The sequence below is a fragment of the Misgurnus anguillicaudatus genome, chromosome 23 (assembly GCF_027580225.2).
Source record: "Misgurnus anguillicaudatus chromosome 23, ASM2758022v2, whole genome shotgun sequence".
Lineage (NCBI taxonomy): Eukaryota > Metazoa > Chordata > Actinopteri > Cypriniformes > Cobitidae > Misgurnus > Misgurnus anguillicaudatus.
The window spans coordinates 18,357,304-18,376,714 of record NC_073359.2 but is presented as its reverse complement, the minus strand read 5'-3'; the positions used below and the strand labels follow the sequence as shown (position 1 = coordinate 18,376,714).

Sequence of the window (19,411 nt, the reverse complement as noted above, 5' to 3'; positions counted from 1 at the left end):
ATTTACTCGTATAGGAATAGCTGTGTAATAAGTGGGATAATGTACAAATAAATCCCTTCAGTGATATCACACTGTCAGGAATACTTTCTTAAAGGACAAGTTCGGTGTGAGCATACCAGTGAAAACCCCTGACCACTCGGTGAGTTTCACGTCTTTGTAAACGAAAGTTTAATGCATTTTGGAAAGGATTGTTCCAGTGCACCTTTAAACCCATTGTAGAGGTGGGAGGTGAAAAACAAACACCCGAAAATTCTCGCAGCCGCATATGGTAAAATTTCAGTCAAAGCCGTTCTATTTCATCATAAACAATCTGAAAACAGGGCTTTAAGTGTAAAATACCGAACTTGTCCTTTAATTATGAATCCTTCTCGACTATATTATTAATCAAACGTACACTTAAATTGAGCAAACGTTGGCGACCACAGGTTGCAACTAATTGCGGGCTGCAACAACGCAAATATACTGGTTCATTTGGCGGAACAAAGTGTAAAGTGGGAGGAGTTGGATCTAGATCCAACCCCGCCCCCTGGATGTTGTGTTCCGCAGTGAGAACCATCTCCTATTTTCGGCTGCTGTATAATATCACTACGCCTCCTGCAGTCATGTTACATCTGCAAAGTCCTTGATTATTACGGCAGAATGAGAGTATTGTTCCTAGCCATATCTGCCTAGAAAATTGCAACTTTAAATTATTAATTAATTTATTATTAAATTATTATATTATTAATTATTATTTGTCTTTAAACATTTGCACGTTTAAATCTAGCATAGCTACAGTCAATTAACTCTTGTTGCCATTAAAATACATTCCAGTTTGGGAATGAAACGTGTTATGAAAACCAGGAGGTGAGAGGAAGCCCGGCTTGGCGTTGAAAGAGATCGAGTCATCATTCATCTGCCCGTGTTTTCAAAGAACACCCCTTTTCAAAAACACGCCAGAAGCTATTGAAAGACACGTCAAAGCGTTACAACACCAAATCATTCTTCGACTCACCACCTCAGCCCTTTGCCCTTCAAAACTTCTGGCTTTTATCCGCTATACACACCTGCCGAGGTCGAACGTGTACTTTATACCTCAAACGATGACACCATTCTCTTTAAAACATAATCAAAATCACAAAACAACTGTACAGAAAGTTAACAGGCGTAAAAATACACATGTGTAATGAATGTGTTTCACCCATGGCTAACTCTGACTAGTCATGCATTTCTGTTTTGAAAAGCCACTTTCTTCGATCTGTGTGAATGCTTTGTTTTTTCATTCTCTCCTTTTTTGTTTTGGTTTCCTCTTCCCAAGCTGCAAGTCTTTAGTCAAAGTCTTGCTTTGACAGGTGAAGATCAACCGGAGCCATCGCCATTGGCAACCATGTGGGACCGAAGGAAAAAGGTCGGAGTGGGGTCATCGGAGGCTCAGTCATTCTATACCTATTCAATAATATGACCAACCCCCACCAGGTCGAAGGTCACAAACAACATACCTTGCCCGAAATTCTCCAATTAGCCCTGGATCACAGTATGGAAACAAGATTCACAATGCGAGCGGAGCTTGGGGTAAAACAAATGCATGCTGGAGCTTTTCTTGATTTTTAATACGATAAGGCTGCTATTACTTAGAGGAAAGCTCTTATTTCACAGTTGGTTACTCGAAAGTGACCAAACATAGATTGCGTAACTTAATTAGGCAGCAGATTGAAATGCATTTAAGAATTCGTCATAAATAAAGATGCTTGAAAGGTTCTTTACAGCGATGCCATAGAAGAACCATTTTTGGAGAAAAGAAACAGAAAGGTTCTTTGGGTGTTAAAGGTTCCTTTAAGGAACCATTTAGCCAAAAATGGTTCATCTGTGTGGCATCGTGAAGCACCTTTGTTTTGAAAAGTGCAATAATGGAGTTTATAAAACACAAAATAGAAATCGAATTTAATAATTTTTGAGGATAAAAGATACAATTTTGGTAACAACGAAGACATTAAATTGTAGTATTTTTCTAATAAGAATTTCGATAATTGCAAAAATTAGTCCGTCAAAGATGATGAATCTCCTTGGTGAATGTAAAGTATATTTAACAAGGCTGTACGTAATGCCGGGCTCTTAACAGCAATTAACATTTAATGCCTTGCACATGAATAAACACACATCATTCTGCCCAACAGCTTTAGCTTTCCTCAATGACACGCTTTCACGACCAGACAACACACCATACAGATGTTTAATCTGTGCTATTAGTGGGTTTTAGAAACCCTGGAGAGATTGTGCGAAGAAGATTTGAATAAACTCACAGCTTGTTTTATGTATTTAAACGTAAATATAATTAATATATTATATATTCATACATATATTATACGAAGTATGTTTGGTTATATTTATGTAATGAAAACTTTTTATACATACAAGTGCCCATAAGAAAAATCACAGATGAGATCTTTTTAATATCTCAATTATTTCTCAGCAATTAAATTAAATGGAGAGCAAATGGAAACCTTTCTTTAAGTCTCCTGCGCCTCCCATTTCTCCTAAGAGAAAGACCCGGAAATCTCACAAATGTCTCCATTATGCTGCGTTTACACCAACCGCGTTTCAGGCATCACAAATTGCGTCTACCGTGCCTAGTTTGCCACTTGAACAGTTTGAATGCATTCGCGTGTCTAGAGTGAAGTAGACGCGCAGAAAAAGCAAGCATTTGACGCGCGCCATAGGCAAAATCCGCTTCTTGTGGGAGGGGCAAGTGCTAGGCAGTTGTCTGTTTGCAAGATGACTGATGTTGAGTGTGCATTTATCAAGAGAGTTACCGGATTGTATTTGTAAAATAAACAGCGCAGGTCTATAAACGTCACGTGACTCAAAAGTGAAATGTTTATTACAACTTATCAGGTTGACCGATGTCCTCACTGACACTCTTCCAAGCGAGGTCCTTTTTATTCTGGTCTCTATAGAAATAAGAACTTGTGTCGTATAGCTCCTGGTGACTGCTTCGGACAATATCAAGCGGTCCTTTAAGTTGAATGAGTGACTCCGGGCGGGGCTGCCGCCTCAGCAGCAAGCAGGCTCGTGATTGGTTAACGCGGCACAAAATTCCGCCAAAGTTCAAATTTTTCAACTCGGGTGTCAGCTGGCAATTTGCGTCAAACACAAAATGCACAAAAAGCATCATTCGCGTGTACTGCGCCATGTGATCAAAATGCGCGAATGAGGCGGAATTGCGTGTACCGCGCCAAACGCCTTATCTGTGCCATGAGACCTCCAGATGCGCATCAACGCATCTTCACTTTGACTTAACATTGAAATCACTCGCGCTTCACGTCTGTACCGCAGCTGGTGTAAACGCAGCATTAACCCCCAGTCACATTAGCTACAAGAGACAGAGCGACAGGCTACCATACATTTTCAATGGGAGTGGCCGTTTGCCAGCGACAAGCGACGAGCTTGCCGCTGGACGAGCAAGACGGGGCCAAAATAGACAAGCAGGCTATTTTATGCAAATGCTGAGTGACGCGACAAAGCGACCAATGGTAGTGAAGGAGCAGCGTGACGTATGTCTGTGGTCGAGTCGGAGAAAATAATTCAAGATGGCGGAAAATGCGTATTTCTGTATATATCTGATAAGTTTGGCATTTTATCTCATATATTTTGTTACTTTTATCGAGAAATAAATACTTTTAAATCCAAAAACACCGTTCTTGTAACTTAACAATACCTCTAAAGTGACTTTTGATACCGCTTTTAGAAACTAGCCAAGGAACGCCCATCAAGCGAGTGCGTGTCGCTCACATATATATATATTTGTCGTAATTTTTTCCACTTTAATTTCTCCTAACCAGTTTTAAAGAGAAACATTTGAGACTATACTTGAATGATAACTCAATCAAATCTCTATGCACCATTACATTCAACTTCAATGCTACCAGCACAAAAACCTCTCTATAGAGGCACAAAATGGGAAAAGGTGTTAAAAGAAAGGGGGGCCTCACAAGCCAAGAAATCCCACCATGTGTACGATTCTCAAACTGAGATCTACACCTCCCCCAGTTGAACCGCTTTTCAAAACGTCCTCAGGAATTCCACTTGTGGCACAGACTCGCAATAATTGGACGCAGATTTTTATTGGCAGGACACAATGGGACCTCCTATCCACCCTGATGCAGCTGTCCCATTCACACCCGACAACTGACCCCCCATGCATCTTTACCCCTGCGGGGCTTGGCCTACCAGGCCCCAAACACAACTTCTTTCATTCCATCAATGAAGACTTTGGATGCATCCCCTTTTCTTGACCCTGACCCACAGACCTTCTCCATACCACCCTGTGGATCTATCAACTTCAGAGGACTTCCCTGAGCTGTTATTTGTCCACCCTTTGATATCGTGAGAGCCATCCATTAGAGATCCCGGGTGGTGGAGGTGCACCTGTTGGTAGGGTTGAAATTCGATCTATAGCTGTTGGTGACAGGGGTCGTGTGTTGGCATGGTTATGTAGTTGCGGAGGAATCCCATAAGATAAACTCATCACAGATCTCTTTAGCATCTCAGTTGCTTCTTTAAGACAGCAGTCAGATTAAATGGGGGAGCAAATAAAGTTTCAGGCTTCTTAGTCTTATCTTCTGCGAAAAAATAATTGTATTATCAATCATGATCTCAGGAATTATTTTATGAGGTGGCTAATTTGTATAAAGCAAAGATACTGGATGAAACAAAATTACTCTAGCACTGCATTACTCTAAATAGGGTACAATGCAATATGTTCAATATGGCCACTCTGGGGACGGAAGTCCCGCCTTCAATATAAAAGAACCAATCGATAAAGACTAATGATTCTCTGGGGGAGGGGCTCTATACAGAGTCATATGAAGCGCCTGCCAGCCAATTCATCAGAGACTCATCAGACCAGGCAACATTTTTCCAGTCTTCAACTGTACAATTTGGTCGAGCTTGTGCAAATTGTAGCCTCTTTTTCCTATTTGTTGTGGAGATGAGTGGTACCCGGTGGGGTTTTCTGCTGTTGAAGCCCTTCCACCTCAAGGTTGTGCATGTTGTGGCTTCACAAATGCTTTGCTGCATACCTCGGTTGTAACGAGTGGTTATTTCAGTCGAAGTTGCTCTTCTATCAGCTTGAATCAGTCGGCCCATTCTCCTTTGACCTCTAGCATCAAACAAGGCATTTTCACCCACAGGACTGCCGCATACTGGATGTTTTTCCCTTTTCACACCATTCTTTGTAAACCTTAGAAATGGTTGTGCGTGAAAATCTCAGTAACTGAGCAGATTGTGAGATACTCAGACTGGCCCGTCTGTCACCAACAACCATGCCACGCTCAAAATTGCTTAAATCTTTTCCATTGTGACATTCAGTTTGGAGTTCAGGAGATTGTCTTGACCAGGACCACACCCCTAAATGCATTGAAGCAACTGCCATGTGATTGGTTGATTAGATAATTGCATTAATGAGAAATTGAACAGGGGTATATCCATAATAATAATATATCTTGCATGACTTAAATAAATGCCCGGAGGCATTGCAAACATTGCCACCAAATGGTGCGACTCCCTTAAAGGGACTTTGTGTTTAGTAAATTGTACAAAAACGCATGATTTTTAGAGAAAACATTAATGAAGCCCCGCCCCTAATCCTGTCCCTAAACCCAAAATCAGTGGGGCGAAAGCAGATTGTACTAAAAAATTGTACAAATTCACATGAACACTTGTGGTCTTCAATATTTACATGAAGCACACTTTAAAATGTAAAAGTTGGATCTACTTAAAAAAATGACTTCAATTGGTAACACCTAAAAGAATTTAGGCTTTTTTACGAGTTGGCTAATTTGTATCAATTCATATGAAGTTAATCGTACAAAATCGAACATCGAATCTCATGAAAAAACAACAAAAATGACACCGAACCCCTGACCTGGCACCTAACCCCAACGTCACAGGCAGGCCCGGATTGGCCATTGGGAGGACCAGGAGAATTCCCGGTGGGCCGGTCTGTTTTTTTGTCCTCAAGGGCCAGTATTGTCATGCCACCGGGTTGAAGGTTGCTGTCCCTGGGCTGCCAGCAGCACTCACTCGCGTAATTTGCGGGTGGTGGGAGATGTCCCAGACGCTTTATGCCCAAGATGATTTTGTCCCGAGTCCCGACCACTTAGAATTCTTGCATTAGGGTTCATTAACATCTAAAATGCAGGACGTGCAGTTTTTTTCTTTTCAAAGCGATCGCCTGTGAGGTTGAACACGAGTTTTGTTTCAGATGCGTCTATATTTGAGTGCGATTGCCGCGCGTCTAGATTTAAAAAAAACTTGAGCATGACTTAATGCGAACAGCTCTTAAAATGTAAATAGTTTACAAATTGTATTTTTTTATCTAAATAACAATGAATTGTCATTATCATCTACTGCAAGAGCAACAAAAATCTATTTGATCCAGAACTCAACAGTTTATTGGAAAAAGTACGTCTCAGATGAATATACTGTAGGCTATAATGTTTTCTCAAGTAAAACAACATTTTGAAAGTCCATTATATATTTGGTATTTTTTGACACAAAGTAGGCCTACCTTATCATTTGTTTTAACATCTTTATATGTCGTAAATTACCCAATATCTGAATCTGGGATATTGGTAGAAAAATGTACTACTAGGCTACCTGTAAATCACTTGCATATTTAATTCGCCCTTTGGTGGGTAGTGTCAAATGACCAAAAGTACGAGATTTCTACTTTAAACTACTCACCCCATTTGTCCCATGTGGTTTGCAAGTAAAAGCGCAATGGTTGACCTGATTCAAAATCCTATAAAGTATTATTTGGATCATAAAAAACTGCTATATAATTGGCCGAAGGTCTATAATAATGAATGTCCGGGACCACAAAAGATTCGAAAAATATCAATCACAAATCAACGTGAAATCATTAGACGCCTGATTTGTTTATAATCAAAATCAAATCAGAATGCATTCATCCATGACTGCCATTTTCAACATCCGAACTGCTGTGTTTTTTTAAAAGCTCAAAAATCATGAAATAGGGGGGCAGGGAAGATTCTCAGCCTCTGCAAACAGTTGAAACGAGGGTAACACGTTTTCAGAAAGATTGTTTCCTGTGCTTTCTCTTGGCTTCACCTTAATGGATCACATGTGTTGAAATGATGTATCGTACCAGAAAGCAAATGTGCGGAAAACTGCACGGGGACTACAAAGAGCCAGAGAAAGATTTCTCTTTGTAAGAGCCACAAAGACATTGAGTAAGATTTTAGGGGAAAGGTAAGAAGATGGAAAGTAATTGTTATTCCAGTGCACATTCATGCTAGATCTCTTATGCAGCCTGAGCAGGCCGTCTCAAGAGACCCTCGGGAGGCCAGAGGTCAACCACCTCTTTCCTGACTTGCCATATGTTAAAGGAATTTGCCAGTGCATTGTGGGAGTTAGACCCCCACAACTTTAAATTACTAACACATACAGCCTCATGACTTCCCAGCCAAACTCTTCTGTGTGTGGAGCTGCTTTAAAAGCACTTATTTACAGCAGAGCTCAGATCAGCTGTAAACGTATTACTGGCTGTGGATACTAAAACTAAACTAGTAGTAATATTCATATAAAAATGCTAATTTAAATTCCAAAACTTAAGCATCTAAGCTGGTTGTAGGAGGTTGCTTTATTAAAATTATTTATCAGAAGAAATTATAGATTATATTGCCTACATCATGACTAGTCAATATAATCTATTGTTTGTTTTAATTTGTTTTTATAAAAGTTATTAATGGGACTGTGGTGATAAGTCAAACAAGGCTGGGAAACAATAACCCAGAGACCAGCTGGATACAGAAGGGTGGACAATGTACTGTATAATCTAATTCATTCTGATTTATAGGAACATACTGTATATACACTCTATCACTGCAAAAAATGACCTAAGAAAATAAGTCTATTTAAAAAAATATTTATATATATATATATATATAAAACGCTGCAAAAATGATTTTCAAGAAAAAATGTTCTTAGAATTTTTGTCTTGTTTTCAGTAAAAATATCTAAAAATTCTTAAATTAAGATGCTAGTTTTTAGACCAAAAATATCACATTTAAAGGTGCAGTGTGAAATTTTTAGAAGGATCTCTTGACAGAAATGCAAAATAATATACAAAACTATATTATCAGGGGTGTATAAAGACCTTTCATAATGAACCGTTATGTGTTTATTGCCTTAGAACGAGACCTTTTTATCCACATACACCGAGGGTCCCCTTACATGGAAGTCGCCATATTGTGCCGCCATTTTTCTACAGAAGCCCTTAACGGACATTTTTCTTACTAAGTTGTCTCCGACGATATGTTTGTCTGGTGGCGGCTACCGTAGCTTCTCTATGTGTTTCAAAAGCAAGCTGTGAGCAGCGGACTTAGCCGTTGGTTGCAATTCGCAACCTCACCACTAGATGCCGCTAAAATTTACACACTGCACCTTTAAGAGATTCTGTTAATTAAGAAAGTCCTTTTTTGCAGTGATAAAGCTATGCTATAGTTTAGTATCTTCAAAGTTGCCACCCTATGCCAAGATTTGGCAAAAATTTATTCTTGGCATTTTATCAAGCAGATTCCTGGTCTCACATTGAGATGCTTTTTAAACAATATTGAAGGTTTTCTGTCTATTCTGGGCACTTATGACACCAGCCGTGGTAGAGGCGTCAAACGCGAGTGATTTCAATGTTAAGTCAATGTGAAGACGCGTTGACGCGCCTCTGAAGGTCTCGTGGTAGACTCAATTCCGCCTCATTTGCACGTCTAGTTCGCGTGAATTGAGCGTCTGGCGCCGTACGCGTGAATGGTGCTTTTTGTGCATTTTGCGCTTGACACGAATTTGTGGCTGACGCCCGAGTTGAAAAATTGTAACTTTGGCGGATTTTCGCGGCGCGTTAACCAATCAGGAGCCTGCTTGCTGCCGTGGCAGCAGCCCCGCCGGGAGTCACTCATTCAGCATGAAGGAATGCTTGATATTGTCTGTAAGCAGTCACCCGGAGCTATACGACACAAGTTCTTATTTCTATAGACACAGGAATAAAAAGGACCTTGCTTGGAAGAGTGTCAGTGAGGACATTGGGCAACCTGATAAGTTGTAAATACTAATTTCACTTTTAAGTCACGTGACGTTTATCGACCCACACCGTTTATTTTCCCCCTATAGTAAGGTGACAAACCGGCAACTCTCTCGATAAATGCAAAATCAACATCAGCGATCTTGCAAACAGACAACCGCATAGCACTTGCCCCTCCCACAAGAAGCGGATTTTGCCTCTGACGCATGTCAAATGTTTGCTTTTTCCGCACGTCTACTTCGCTCTAGACGCGCGAATGCATTGAAACTGTTCAAGCGGCAAACTAGGCGCGATAGACGCGATTTTGACGCAAAATAACCCAGTATTTTTTGAGTGTATGCAAGTCAATTCAACAAACTTTTTAAGTTTTAAGGGGGAAAAATGGACATTGGACATAATTTAGAAAAACAAGTTGAAATTGTTCAACTTAATTTGTTAAGTCAAAATAACAAAAAATATGTTGATATGATATTATTTTTTACAGTGTGTGTGCTCATCAAAAGCAAAGCGGAAATTACATTGCATTGCATTACTCGGTTTAGATTAGTCGTGGGATTACTTGCTTTTTGCGTCACTCAAGTAAATAAAAACAATGCTCTTCTCTATTTTCTGATACGGGATGTCAAACGGGATGCGTCAATAAACTCATCACTGACAGCGCGTCGTGCGAATTTGATGCACTAGCTGAAATTTTTTAACTTGCACGAAAGACGTGATTGAGCCGAATATCGCATGTTCAGAGCAATTGCGTCGCCCTGCTTGAATCTGCATCTGTTTGCGCATTTGCACTGACTTTCTATGTAATCAACTCAACTCACTTTTCGGGTGCACACACTATAAGTCTTGTTTTTTTAATAAAATAGGCACATATGTTAAAATTGTATATAAAAACAATTTAAAAGTAATGCATTCACCTTCAGATCAAAATGTTGTTATTAAAACATTTTAATAAAGTGACCCTAAACTTTTAAATAGTAGTATGTATATAATAAAACAATCCTAATGAAATACATTTTCTATTCTCGGGCAGTCAAATAGAGAAAGTGATGCAATCCAAAGAAGCAAACATCTAGTAAAAGAGCCGTAAAGACTTCATCCATAGTGGGTCTTTTGTTACTGACTCCTCCCACTTCCTGTTTCACAGAGAAACTCTGACAAGCCTAATTAACTGTTATTAGTAATCATAGCCTCTCTTTATAGGTGCTGGCCTGTGTGCTACACTATTCAGACTGAAAGGCGGAGGCTGGGAAGCTAATACAGACGTGGCGGTTGTGTTGCTAATAAGATGAATCATCGTGAAATTACATGCCAATATGTTACTGCTCAGGACAGAGCAACACACGCTTATATGTCCAATTTCAGATCAACCCAAAAGGAAAAAAAATCACCAAATACCACGTTTATCTTAAGTATAAAAATGATCAGATTAAATTGATCAAAGACCACATCAACTGAGCTACATTATATACATACATAAAACAAAATCTATAAAAATTCTAGTTACATCTCTTTCTAGTTTATGTTTTTATATTTTGCTCTTTAATTTTATTACTGTGTCTTGCTGTTGTATTTGGATGTTTGCATAAAGGTGATACTTTCCCGAGCAATATAAGAGCAACTACTAAGCAATAAAATTTTCCTCAAAGAACATAAAAATAATCCACATAATGGCATAAACATGCACACATGAAACCTCAAAGCAATAACATTTTCAGGGTTTTTGGGTTCGGTTTCACGCAGTGTGTTTATCTGTAAAAAATGACTACAGTTACCTTACTAATGACCATTCACAGCCTAGATGGACATAACCTGCCCACAATATGTCCATATGTCCACCTCTGCCCGGACCATAAAATATGACATGGTTTTGGATTGACGGTGCTGATAAATATCTGTCAGCCAGCGCGTGGGAAGGGAACCCACAGGAAAACAAACTGAGAGACAACCATTTCACTGTATGATTCAGGAAAACCACTATTGATACATATGACTCTAAATTAGAATTTGTTTGCTGTTGCGGTGATGACAACAGCCTTGAAAGCAAAATGATTCGGCAGGGTTTGGTGAGGTGGTGAATGGGCAATGGAATCAGTGGGCAAACCCCCAACCAGCCCCTATGGGGCAATTAGATGGGGCCTTGAAGCAACAGTGGGTGGCGAGAGGCTTACGCCGCAGATGGTACCAGTCAGCTGCTCTCAATCCTCATGGACACGGTGGTATGCTGCCTATGCAAACGCCAACAAATGAATGTTCTTCATGTTTTGCCCAGCAAGCACCCACACATACACACTGACAAATGACCACACACATTTATGAAGTCATGGTTAGCCAGCGTCTCTGGACACAAGATCTCTTTTCTTTGGGATACAAAGCTTGCCTATGCACGTCTGAGAACAAAAGTATAAGGAAGTCCCTTAGTCTCAGATGTTTCTCCAAGATAGCAGTGAGATTTAAAAGGGAGAGCACTTTTGTAGTACCCTATTAAAAAAGTCCTAATATGTATCATCTAAGGAACCAATGAGGTACTAATATGCACTCTTAAAGGAAAACACCACCATTTTCAATATTTTAATATGTTCTTACCTCAACTTAGACTAATTAATACATACCTATCTTTATTCAATGCGTACACTTAATCTTTGTACAGCGCGACGTGTTAGCATTTAGCCTAGCCCCATTCATTCCCTAGGATCCAAACAGGGATGACCTCAGAAGCCACCAAACACTTCCAAGAGCACTTATGGCACTTTTCCATTGCATAGTACCCTACAGTTTGGTTTAGGCCAGGTCGGGTCAGCTCACCTCACTTTGGCTTGGTTAGCTTTTCCATTGAGTTTAGTAACACTTCGCAGTGGGAGTGATTATAGGCGTGTCGTAATATTTGCACTGCCTACTACTGTGACATCATACAAGTGAGAGCGTCGTTTTACATTCCCATACATTCATTTATTTCTCAGTCCACCACAAAAATTGACCACCACAAATAGATGTTTGCACATGGTGTTTATCACTACCTCTGTCTCACATTACAGTTTCTGTAAAAACACCTGTGGCGTCAGTCGACGCGCTCCGCTGAGCCTTTAATTTTCATTTAAGCATATATGCGAATGTGCACATTGTGAATGTGCTGTCACAAACTGCAAGTTTGGAAAATAATTGGTATGGTGCTTCTGATTCTCAACCTGTGGATGTTTTCATCACTAAAAGGTAGTTTGGGAACTTATAGTAGAGCACAGATGTTTGCTCGAGACAGTGCAAGCTAGCACTAAGGTAACGTTAAAGGTGCTCTAAGCGAATTCGCGCATTTTAGACCATAACATTTTTTTAGTTACATACAGTAAACATCTCCTCACTATCTGCTTGCTAGCTGTCCGCTGATCAAACTTTAAAAAAAACGCGATCTCTGTAGACAGCCTAGGCTCCACAAACTGCAATAAAAACAAAGTGGCCAAACCTAACACCAGAAATGATAACAAAGTGTTCCAGCCAATAAAAGACAAGAAGGATTTGGGGGTGGGGGTTGGGAGCGTTCATGAAAGCACGGAAGGGAGGGGGAGGAGTTAGCTACGCTCTGTTTGTTTGACAACAGTTCAAACATCAACAAAAAGTAATGTCACACAGATTTGCTTAGAGCGCTTTTAAAGCTAATCTTTTACATTTTGCGATGACGCTGGTAGTGACGATTATCTCAGACCAATCAGTGGTCTAATGTGTTTTCGCGTCACGTTTGGTATCAGCTCGGGTCGCTTTGAACCCCAACCAAGGTGGTACTATAAAAAGTATCGGTACTACGTACTGCACCCAGTGGAAAAGCTCACAAAAGTAAGCGGACCCAAACCAAACCGTGGGGTACTTTGCAATGGAAAAGCACCATTAGTTTGCAACACTTTAACCTCGGGCGCAGTAATATTAACGGAAGTTTGAGTGAGAGGGGGAGTAGTCAGGACAAAGTGCTGCAAACTAAGTGATCTTCCGCCATACAATGTAGTTCTCATTTTTTATCCACTTAAAAAAAGCCACGTTTTATTTTGTGCCACCATACTTACTCGTGTAACTACTCATGTAACAGTCTTTAATTAGGGAAAACGTGGAATTGTTTGGTGGCTTCTAAATTATTCCCTGTTTGGATCCTAAGGAATGAATGGGGCTAGGCTAAATGCTAACATATTCAAGACGCGCTGTACAAAGATTAAGTGCACGCATTGATAAAAGATAGCTATGTATTAATTTGTCTAAGCTGAGGTAAGAACATAGTACAATATTAAAAAACTGTGGTGTTTTCCTTTAAGGTAGCCTACAAAGGTGTACTTTTTGAAAGGTTATAAGACTAGTGACGGATTTTGTACCTTTATTTATTATTTTAATATAGTGAATTACCAATCTTATGAATGCTTTTGAAAAAGCAACCCAAAGGCTAGTGTTTAGACAGAACACCATGTCTAATAGTAAATGGGATACATTTTTTACTTTACAATATGAGCATTACTATACACTGTCAGAAATAAAGGTGGAAAAGCTGTCACTGGGACGGTACGTTTTAAAAAGATCTTAATATGTATCATTTAGGTAACTTACCAATTTGTATTTTTGAGGTACTAATACGCACCCATTAGGTGGACTTTTTGAAAAGGTACCACCCCAGTGACAGCTTTTGTGCCTATTTTCTGAAAGTGTGCATTATACAGACTATATTTCTTGAAAATATTCCTGTGGAATGATTTTATAAGCAATTGAATAGTGTGTGTGTGTGGCAAAAATCCTTTCAAGGCCAAAAAAATGAAGCTGGATTTACGATGTGCCACCAGAGGGATTAACTGGCTGTCGCTCATGTTTATTTATTCACATGTTTGTTTTGGTTCAAGGATTCTTTTAGGAATGTGCTGCGCGGTGGATTTAAAGAGTGCGAATGCTGAATGGATTTCGACATCTTGGCTTCGAAGAGACACAAAACCGGGGACTGATGAATATTTTGGATGCGTTTCAGATTACGCAGATTCGCAGGGTCTGCAGTTAGATATTCGTTGGGGGCCTGTCTTGTCACCGAACGAGAGACAGTGCCACAGGGGGGGTGCCCGCGTGTTTCGAATTATTGCATGAGCGCAGAGGGGGATTTTATTTGTCTATCAGGTGGTATTGGGGGTGAACCCTTAAATCTGACAAATTGCTGGAAATTGCAGACATGCACTCGTTTCTGTTCGGACGCTCTTGGAACATCTGGTTGTGATCTTGGCAGAAAGGCTCCTCTGCAGAATTCAAAGCCCCACCTTCCTCCACAGCTCATTGCCATACTTTCCCCCTGCCCTGAAGAAGAAAAAGATGTTCGCTTACACCATTCGGCGCAGGGTGGGGGGCATTGCGGCGTGTCGGCGTGATGCTCGCAGATGTCTCGCATTGAGCGTTCCTCAATGAGCGTTTTCCTCAGCCTGCAAGCGTTGGATTTAATTGTGTACTTGGGAGATGAATGTAGCACCATGACAGCACATTTCAAAGGGTCTCCAAATCCGCCAGCTGTAAAGAGAGAAGATAAAAGATGTGAAGATAAATTTTCTCGCATGCATTTGGCACCACATGGGCCCATACACAAATGATTAGTTGCCTTCTTCAAAAGCTCTACGTTGGGGGCTCAGAAGGCTCCGCATGGTCCATCGGGTATTAGGCTGACTGCTGCTGATTGACTGAATGTGCTCGATTGCTTATTTTTTTGTGGTCCTGTGAAGCTCCCAACAATAAACTACCCTTACACATAGATAATTACTTTTTAAGTGTAGTTGGAATTAAACAAAGATGCTTAATAGCTGTGGTGCAGGGTTTCTGAAGTTTCCATGGAGAAAGTTTAAATTTAATAGACTCTTCGTTCGAGTAATTAAAGAAACCACCTAACCACTGCAACTTATGTGGTGGTACATTATACTGCATCCCTTATTGTGACATTCGCAGGACTCCAAGAGGTTAAAATGAAAAAGTATATTGCGATTCCAAGCTTAACCACCATGGATTCATTGCCACCTTGTGCATCTACAAAAAAATTGAGAGTACATGAATTTAAATTTGGTGACTCAAAGTGAAACTTGCTTTTTTTAAAGAATAACACCACCGTTTTTCAATATTTTACTATGTTCTTACCTCAACTTAGACAAATTAATACATACATATCTTTTTTCAATTCGTGCACTTAATCTTTGTACAGCGCGTCATGAATGTGTTAGCATTTAGCCTAGCCCCATTCATTCCTTAGGATCCAAACAGGGATTAATTTAGAAGCCACCAAACACTTTCATGTTTTACCTATTTAAAGACTGTTAGTTACACGAGTAAGTATGGTGACACAAAATAAAACGTGGCATTTTTTAAGCGGATAAAAAATGAGAACTATATTATATGGTGGAAGAGCACTTAGTTTGGTGAACTTCGACCTCGGGCGCAGTAATATTGACAAAAGTTTGAGCGAGAGGGGGAGTTGTCAGGAGCGATGATGCTACTGCTCGCCGAGGTCAAAGTGCTTCAAACTAAATGCTCTTCTGCCATACAATATAGTTCTCATTTTTTATCCGCCTCTATGTGGTGGCTACGGTGTACAATCAACGCAAAAGTTTAATTGGGATTAAGGACCACATTTTCCAGCTTCCCTAGAGTTAAACATTTGATTTTTACCATTTTGGAATTCATTCAGCCAATCTCTGGGTCTGGCAGTACCACTTTTAGCATAGCTTAGCATAATCCATTGAATCGAATTAGACCGTTAGCATAGCGCTAAAAAATGACAAAGAGTTCCGATACTTTTCGTATTTAAAACTGTTCTGTTGTTACATCGTGTACTAAGAACGACGGAAAATTAAAAGTTGAGATTTTCTAAGCAGATATGGTTAGGAACTATACTCTCATTTTGGCATAATAATCAAGGACTGCTGCAGCAGGCGCAATGATATTACGCAGTGCCTGAAAATAGTCCCTGCTATTGTACACTTTGTAACTTTGTAACTACAGAAGAGTCAAGTTATAAATAGAAAAAATATCGAAACTCTTTGGTTATTTTTGAGCATGATGCTAATGGTCTAATCAGATTCAATAGATTATGCTATGCTATGCTAAATGTGGTACCGCCAGACGTGGAGATCGGCTGAATGGATTCCAAAACTGTAAAAATCTAATGTTTTACTCTAGGGGAGCTGGAAAATTTGCATATTTAAAAAAAAGAGTATCCCTTTAAGAGAGTGCTATTATCAACAAATCAAAATTCAATCCAAAATGGTAAACTTTCAGTTGGGCGGAGCTAAAAAAGTGTTGAAAACTATATAACCCTCCGCCACTTTTGTCAAAGGTGGCGCACTATCCTTCATCCATACCCATTCCTCAGCATATGTGTCCAAGCCTAATGATGAGTGACAAATCTAATGCATTAAAGCATGCGATACCCCCAAAAACCTTGATAATGATAATAATAATGAATGAAACTGTATATCGTTCATTGAAATAACATGCACTAATACGCAAAACGAGGCATCATATCAATGCACCAGTGAGAAGTTCCACAAATACATTTTCATTTAATCTTCCCCAGCTCTTGCCTAATAACACCAGGAGCCAGAGAGGCTGATACGTCGGTCACTTCCAGCTTTAGATTGTTTGGTTAAATCTTTCGATCATTGCCACTGAGCTCAAATTCCTGCTTTCTCGGTTTCCTGCAGAGCCCCTAACAGACCCCACCAAAAATCCCTCCCACCCGATAGCCCACTTTCAAAACCATGATGTCACCACCGCTATGTTTTCCCTAATTTTTGCACGTCCATTGTTTTTTAAATAATAACAGGTGCTGTGGGTCTATTTTCCAAGTCGGTTTAGTTCCTGTCACATCTGCTTTAGCTTGGATGATCCCATTGTGGATTTGTTAATATGGATTTGTATTACACCAAGTCGGAGTCATACGTTAGACATTACTGCACGGAATGCAACACAGATAAGAATTTGGATCTTTGCAGATGGTTAGGTATTGAGGTTTTTGTATATGCAATGAAAAGGCTGTAATATAAGTAATATAAGTCTATATTCCCATGCTGATAATGTGAATCGAAGTCCAACAAGTAAGGCCATTCTGTGTATCACTCAATGTCATATCTATAATAGAGTTTGCATCGAAACCCTGCCAAGCCGTTTTAATAGTCGTGTGGAAATATGAGGCTAATAACAGTTCTAGGTATCGTTTGACTTTGAAACCCAATATCAGATACGATATGAGTGCTATTCCTGTGTCAATGGAAAAGACGTCTATGGAAACTAGGATCCACTACTGTGGAATGAATGCTGATAAACTTTAAATGTATCTGCTTTACTAATATTTAAAGTGCAAAATTCAACAACCCCCGGAAAGCAATCGCTGGACGCGCCCCAAGGGGCTCTCCACAAACCAGAAGAGACATATAAGGAATTAACTAGAATGCTTTGCTCTGCAGCTGTGCGCTTGCATTACACAAAACAGAAAGAACATGATACAATTTTCCAGTCACATCGTGGGATGGAGCGCATAACTGTAACAATAGCAAATCTGTTCTCCAAAAAATCTCGCCCACTCCCACTCAAGGTCCGGCCTTACACCTGCTGCATGCAGAGAGGGCAAAGAACAGCTGGGGGGGGCGTGTGTGCACGTGAATACATGCGCGAATATGTTTGCGCTGATGCTACATGCATGTGTTCAGGTTTATCGTGCATAGGACACATGGAGATCGACACAATCCAGGGCTGTCGCCGCCGAAAGCCGTTTAGCTCTTTGGTGGCATTCTTCTCGGTTAGATAGATAAAGAAAAAATGCAACAATGAGAGAGAGATTATGTAGCTCCTGGCGGGTTCACTGTCCAATAAATACAAAGGTGCCATACTGGTGCAGTTTGTCTTTAAAAATATGCTTTGACAGAATGTCATGCATCATATTTGGTCATTGAACTCATTAATGGCAAGGGTGTACGTGATCACGAAGATTACCAAAGATTACTTGTTGAAACAGCAATGGATCAAGTCAAAGACAACACTGGCTTCATTTGTAATCACTGCGCTATTTGAATGGATGGCTAAGGCAGCTGTCCATTTGAACAGCTGCTTGCACAAAAATATTCGACAGTAACAAAGTAGAATTTGCACGCTTTAAAAGCTTTAAGGGGCTTGAAAATTTTTGAGGGGTTTGCAGTTTTACCATGGTTTAAACAGTTGTAATTTTGTTTATTGCAACAGATTAGATGTGGGTATTATAAGACAGATGTGATTATTTTAAAAATGGACAAAGTATAAAATGCAAGTCAATAACTGATTTTAATGTACATTCACTTATCAAAGCAGAAAATTGTCCCAAAATTGTGCCTTGCTTTCACTAGGGTGGTGCCCCTTCAAAAAAGTGCACCCTTGCACCGAATGAGTGCATACTAGCAACTCAGAGGTACATATTGGTACCAAATGTATACATATATGTACCTAAATTTTAGGATCATTTTAAAGGGCACTGCCCCAGTGACAGCTAGGGACCATTTCTTGACCATTTTTTTGTGATAGTATGAAACACACAAAAATATGTGGAAACTTACATGCTTTTTAAAATTTAAGCACTAGTGTGACAAACAATTTAAATGTAAGTAATGACTTTAATAACTAGCAATGCGTTGAAACAGCAATGGATCATGAAGATTTTAGTGGATGGTATAAGTGTACCATGTCGCAGTGGCGGCTCGTGAGGGGCGCATATTCAAAATAAGTGTTTGAATTGTCATGTGTGTTCCTTGTTTTTTTTTAAATATGTGTTTGTTGCGTCACGTGAACCATGTGCATCAGGTGTTTTGTCAAAATAAGTACCTGCACTGCAAAAAATGATTGTTTTCAGTAAAAATATCTAAAAATTTAAAATTAAGATGCTTTTTTATGATGAGCAAAACGACCCAAGAAAATACGTCTAGTTTTCAGCCCAAAAATATCAAATTTAAGTGATTTTGTGTATAAAACAAGCAAAACAATCTGCCAATGGGGTAAGAAAAAAATCTTAAACATTTTTCTAAAACACTATATTCAAGAATAATTCAAGAAAAATTTGCTTACCCCTTGGGCAGATTTTTTTTGCTTACAAAATCACTTAAATTTGATATTTTTGGGCTAAAAACTTTTGCTCATCAAAAAAAGCATCTTAATTTAAGAATTTCTAGATATTTTTACTGAAAACAAGACAAAAATACAAAGACATTTTTTTCTTGAAAATTATTTTTTGCAGTGTGCTGCACACGCTCACGTTCACAGAATACACGCAAGACACTCCCTTAACACTAAACTCTGATAACATATGAGATTATGCGAGTATCTGACAAA

General features: G+C 39.5%; 1 long non-coding RNA gene across 2 annotated transcripts in view; it reads right to left on the bottom strand.

Annotated features, from left to right (window-relative positions):
- Positions 1 to 19,411, bottom strand: part of LOC141359261 (uncharacterized) — a 45,593-nt gene that overhangs the window by 13,179 nt on the left and 13,003 nt on the right. For both annotated transcript variants that reach the window (XR_012365681.1, XR_012365680.1), the window contains exon 3: positions 14,405 to 14,584. This is a non-coding gene — a long non-coding RNA (uncharacterized lncRNA). The remainder of the gene's footprint in view (positions 1 to 14,404; positions 14,585 to 19,411) is intronic.